This window comes from Passer montanus, unplaced genomic scaffold (genome assembly GCF_014805655.1).
Source record: "Passer montanus isolate IOZ18808 unplaced genomic scaffold, ASM1480565v1 scaffold48, whole genome shotgun sequence".
NCBI classification, from domain to species: Eukaryota; Metazoa; Chordata; class Aves; order Passeriformes; family Passeridae; genus Passer; species Passer montanus.
The window spans coordinates 3819917-3826021 of NW_024369707.1; the positions used below are offsets into that span (position 1 = coordinate 3819917).

The 6105-nt window shown below is 38.5% G+C and overlaps 1 long non-coding RNA gene across 1 annotated transcript; it reads right to left on the reverse strand.

The window, feature by feature from the left end:
* Positions 1–354: 354 nt before the first annotated feature.
* Positions 355–5597, reverse strand: LOC120508578. The gene is made up of 3 exons (XR_005629015.1): positions 5576–5597; positions 988–1175; positions 355–621 (listed from the first exon to the last, which is right to left on the reverse strand). It is a non-coding gene; the product is annotated as an uncharacterized LOC120508578 (long non-coding RNA).
* Between the last annotated feature and the right edge of the window lie 508 nt (positions 5598–6105).

The following is a 6105-nucleotide window of genomic DNA, read 5'->3' on the forward strand; positions in this document are numbered from 1 at the left end:
CAAACACAATTGCTTGTAGAGAAGAGTGGGGTTTAGGCTTTCTGGTTTAAAGTTGCATCATGACCCACTTGTTCTGAAGTAGGTCAGCCTGTGGTGTGCTGAACTCAGTCAGAAAGTCCAGCCCAAGTGTAGTCTGAGTAGAGAGAAAGATGTAGAAAGCCACTTCCTATGTCTGTTATGCCAGCAGTGGGTGAAGTGAATTTTACTAAGGGGAGTTTTTGTGTGTTGTCCTTTCTCATCATTTTCAGGTCTGTAGAATACAGAAGAACAGTTCTCTGATAGTTCCTTGTTTCTGCTTGGTGAATTAAACAGATTTACATCTTTTTTTCCCAAGGTTGTTTTATTCCGGCCTATTCTCTTCCTCTTACCCAAACAGACTCAATGCATTGCTAAAGCTCCTTCTCACTTCTGCTCTGTTATTTCCAATGCTAATCATGACACCACAGCCACGAAAATGTTAAAACTATTACTTACATAAGGGACTTTATGTTCTGGGAGTTTTCCCTTTGCTAGGTAAGAGCTGTTCCAGGAGAAGGAAGTGACAGTGCATTGTAGAACAGTGTTCTCTTTCCCAAGGATTGTTTATCCTCTTTGCATGGCCATTTTCATTAATTTAAAAATCTAAAATAAAAATAATACTGGTTGCAATTTGCCAAGAAAATGTGTCACCCACAAATTTCTGTTCAGACGAATAGTTGCTTGTGATGTTCGCCTACAGTGAGATAATAACAAGTCGCAGAAAGGAACAGTAGTTCTCTTCCTTACTTTTCCATTTTCCATCTCTGACAAATTGCTTGCATATCCCATGCAGTCAGGGAATTTCATACATCCTTACTTGCTTCAGTCAAATTTTCACTTAACTGAAACAAATTTTTCCTTCCTGTCCACTTTTTATGACTTTCCTCTTAACCTTGCCAAGTTTATGAGTTGAACTGACAACAAAAAAATCCTCAGTACAAAAACCCCAATGAGATATATTTATCTTACCGCTTCTGAGAAGAACTCAGAGATGACTTTAATCTTTCTTTCCATGGCCCATGGGTGCTGAGGACCTTTAGGCTGAGCTCTGCATCGTCCCATCAAGACGGCGAGGCTGACGGTGTTGGGTAATAACGCAAGTGTTCTGCGGTCAGTCGTTTTCAGATGCACCCAGTGAGGAAGAGAGAGGAGCTCTTCTACATATACATAATGCACAATTGGGTCAAACCATGAGTCAGGAGGCAGCAAAAACTCCTGACAAATAACAAGATTTCTAGTAAGTCTACAATAGAACTGGAAAATATAAGTAGTGAAAGCCACTTTGTTTTAGAAAACACGACTCCGCAGAAGTGTGTTCATCTCACCATTGTTTGTCATAATTTTTTTTTTTTAAAGCCAGAATAACTAACTTATGATTTCATATTTATTATCTATAATTCTGAAATTTATTAAGCAATTCACTTAAGCAGTTCTTTTCTCCATATCTGTTTCAAGGCCAGGTTGGTTGGGTTTGGATGGGTCTGTAAGCAACCTGGTCTAGTGGAAGGTGTCCCTGCCCATGTCAGGGAGGTGGAAACTGGATGATCTTTAAGGTCCCTTCTAACCCAAACCATTCTATGATTCTATAGTCCTTCAATAAGTGTGCTAGTCTTACTACATTGTCTTCTCTTCTTTACCATCATTTTGATGTTCTTCATATGGATGTGCAAAACAAAGTGCATATATATCAACCATTAATTGTAATTAGCAGTAATACAGCACTACCCGCTTTCATAGTCATGAAACATTTTTGCCTACTCTTGTACCAATTTGGGGAATGCTATAGAGATTTGAGATTTGGTATCTTTGAGATTTGCAATATCTCAGATATCTGAGATTTGCATCATCTCTGAAAGACATTTTGACCATTTATTCCTAGTCATAAAAACATAAAACATTCAGATGCTCACAGGAACACACAATAATCTCTTTGAAACAGCTGTATTACATGTACATTTGAAAAAAAAAAACCAGCACTGTAGTAGGATATATAGCCTAAACATTATTAATTTTCAGATATGCAGGACAAACTTTTATGTGAGCATTTTGATTTGCATTCCCTAAACACAGCTGTATTCTTATTCATACATGAGATGCAATTCATACGTGAGTGAACAACTGAAGTCACTCTATACACTGACCACTCTACAGCTCTGATTTACCTGCCATATTAAATTTGTCATTCTCAATTTCCCATTTGCCTACTTTGAATGTTTATAGAGTTATCACTGGCTTTGTGCCTGACTAACGATGCTGCAAGGATATTGAACTACTAGTTTAATCTTGACACTGTAATTGACAATTTCGCAAGTGGACCACTTACTGGAACCCATTTCCACTGGCACACTCTGATCAGATGGCTTGGTCAGGCTGTCTGCTCCCCCACAGGTCTGAGGCTGTAGCTCCCGACAGATTTGTAATGTTTCTCTGCCCTTGGCACCTAATGATGCTATCTGCTGGCACCTCCATATTGTGTAAATCAAAGCAGAAATATTTTGTGCTCTGTTTTAAACTCTTTGGTACATGCCTACACTAACTATGGACCCCCAACTGCGCTATTTCCATGCTTCACATTTCCTGAGTTGCCTTATCTTGTAGCTGTCTATTAAATGGATCCTATCATTCAGGTTTTCTCACCAGGAAGCCCAGGTGGGCCACCCTGCTCCCATTTCCACAACCTGGTTTGTATGTTTGTTTGTTTCCTGCTCCCTCCTTCTTATCACGGGCACGTCTCTTAACCAGGTGTCATCTTACAGAAAGGATATCTGATATTACAGCTACTTGTGTGTGTCCTCTCCTGCACTGTGACACGGACAGCTAATGATAGCCTGGCTGTGCTGAATTGTCCCGAAAGGCCATTCCATCCCTCTCCAGCAGTAAAGGCATCAAGAGAAAAAAAAATCTAACCTATAAACCAAACAGATAGAAAGAACGTAGGCATCTTCAGCCTCAGCTAGAACAGCCGTTGTTTTCACTGAAAAAAGGGACTCAAGATCATAATTTCTGATAACTGGAAGTAGTGTTCACTGAAAGAAACATGGCAATGACCTTCCTGTTAAATTTCACTACTACAGCTGCTACACAAAAACATGTGTTGGGTGTTGAAACATCATGCAACTAGCTTGGATGTGAAAAGGTGTTGACGTATTTTCCACTTGTTTGTCTGGGTTTATTTTGAGGGCTAGAAAAAATAGTCATTATGAGGCTTAGATTTTTAAGTAAATCAAGATACTTCATGAAAACCTGGTATGCTGAAATGCATTGGATACAAAAAAAATTAATCAAGGGGCTTAGGTTTTTAAATTTATATGTGTGGCAATTAATTTTATATTCAATGGACCTGATTTGATTGCATCTCATGAATATTAAGAGTTGGGAAGAAACCAAATTTAACAGAACCTGTGATGCAACTCTTTATCTGTAGAACAGATTCCTATACAAAGTCAACTCCCACTCGTATCAGCCACCACTTCTGAAAGCAAGGGTAGTACTCTTTCTCCTTGGATGCTCATATCCCTTTGCTGGCAGTATCAGTCTAGGAGAAAGTGCCATGTGCAATCTCTCTCTCCTCACTTTTGTACATCAGCTGTGTTGCCACAAGGGTGGATAAAATCCCTGTCATATAGGATATGCCTTGTAAATATATCCAACAAATTCTTTATATGGACACTATTTAGAGAACAGCTGTTTTTTTATAGAGTTTCAACCCGAATTATAAATTTTCTCCTTGATACAAAGTCATGGAAACAAAACTATAGAAATGCTGTTGTAAATTTAAAAACAAAAATTAAATATAGTATTTTTGTCTCTACTTTTGATGTGGCATATTTGCTTTTTATGCATTCAGTATTCTAAATTTCATCTGCTGCTTTTACATTTAATATTATTTTGTATTGCATAATATTTGAATAACGCTAGAGATTCAAGAAAGCTAAAACACTATTAAATGTGTGCCTGGGTTTATTTGCAGTGGTAGGTCTATGAGCAATGCTCTATGGCTAATGTACAATAGCAGCCACAGGACTGCAGCTATTGTATATTGCATTTAAATGTTCTAACACCAGCAGCTCTAGGAGGGCTTTGGCTGGGAGCTGTCTGCACCTGCCAGCACAGAAAGAATAAACACAGCAATTCAAAAGCCTTTACAGACTTAGGACTGCCACACTGCTCAGTTAAGGCTGACACCTCCCAGAACAGAGCAACCACAAGATCATGGGAACATAAATCATAGTTTTCATTTATGTACAGTCATACAGCTGTAATTGGTTATTATACTTAGCATGCAAAATGCAGTGGGCTTGTTCTGAAGACTAAAAGCTTCTTTTATGATTCATTTTTTGGCAAAGGATGTTGCCTGTAGCCTGATATTTGGAGCAAGGGTGCCAGGGTGTAACACAGCTGAACTCAGTGTACAGAAAATCTGTTACAATTGATCCATTTCTATTGTTTTGATGTTTTTCCAGCTGGGTGGATACCATCAGAATCAAGTGACAGTGTCATAAGCTTAAAGCCCTTTGCAGTTCTGGAGTTCCCCAGTTCAATTCTCAACAAAATTGCAGCTGAGTAGTGCACTCGAGTTCATCAGGAGTGAAGTTAGGCTGCACGTGGGCTCGTTGGGAATTGAAAATAACTGACCAATTATCCACATCCCTGTGGGGGGGCTGAAAGTGTCACTGGCACCACCCAGTAAAGCTGGGGTTTGAGATATGACTGAAAGCTGTGCACTGCAGGACAAGGCCACTCACCCATTTGTCTCTTGGATTTGAGGGGGCTTTACAACCCCTCTTCGTGTTTTTCCCCTTTTGGTGGAAAAATGAGGATACAAGGAAGGGGTAAAACAGTCTTCAGCTCAGGGAAGCTGCCATCAACTGAAGAGAAATGCAATAAATAACTTCTGAGTACTTCTCCAGCAGACGAAATGTGGCAGGTTTTATATTTTAACAGCAAAATTAAATCATAAGATTTGCCATTCCTTACAAAAGTCCCTGACCACGCAGTGCTAGTTATTTTGTCACTTTGTGCTGAAGTGTGACTTTAAAAAAATTAGAAATTAGTAAATCTAGTTATGATTCCATATATGAACAGAAATTTTTCTGTCAAAGATCCTAACACAACAAAAGGCTGCAATTCCTGATTTGGAAAGGTGTGAGATTGTTTTGTGGTAAAAAAAAAAAATAATTGAAAAAGAAATTTAAAAAAAATTATTTAAAAAAGCAAAGAACGAACAGACACAAATAGGATTCAATAGCAGTACTGCAGCTAGCACAAGAATCACTGAGGACTGGTTTCAATACAGAGAAAGCAGGACACTTTGAAACTGAAGTATAAAGTGCTCATAGTTTGAAGGAAAAGCTCTCACATCCACCTCCCAAATATCCAAGCTATAATAAAAAACATTTTGCAAGAAAAAATTTTTTTTTATTTTTTAAACATTATGCAAATTGAAGAGAAATAGTCTCCAAATTACCATTATTTAATTCTTCATCTCAAATTATTCAATAAAATCACACAGGCTGAATTAGGAGCTGAAGGTCAAAGAGAGGAGACAGAGACTCACCTACTCACATGCAGAACAGTCCCACCAAAGTAATCAGGATTCAGTTTTTTCTAGAAAGGGTCATGATTTACAGAGCTGTCAGAACTTCTAACTGACTACTTAAGGTTACATACAAAAATGTGCCTCTGATATGATGATATTGGAGTCCCAGCACTCAGTTACAATGCCTGTTTGTATCCTCAGGAAGGGGACAGGCTATTTCTACACAGACTTTCTTACCAGTAATATAACAACCATAGCAATTTCGGATATTGAGCATGGAAACCAATATTTTCAATACCTTTCCTCTTCCCAAGGGGTTGATTATAAAAAAAATTCACCCAGAATAAGAGGAACTAAAAAGAAATCCCTCAAGTCATAGCTCTGTGGATAGAGCATGTGGGGTTTTGTAGCAATGGTACCATGGATAAGCAGAGGAAGCATGAGTTACAGAAGCAATGCAAAACTTTAAAGAAGCCTGAACTGGGAATGAAGAGCCACCCACAGAATTCCACACACTGGTCTTCACTTCCTTATTTTGCTCCCCTGCT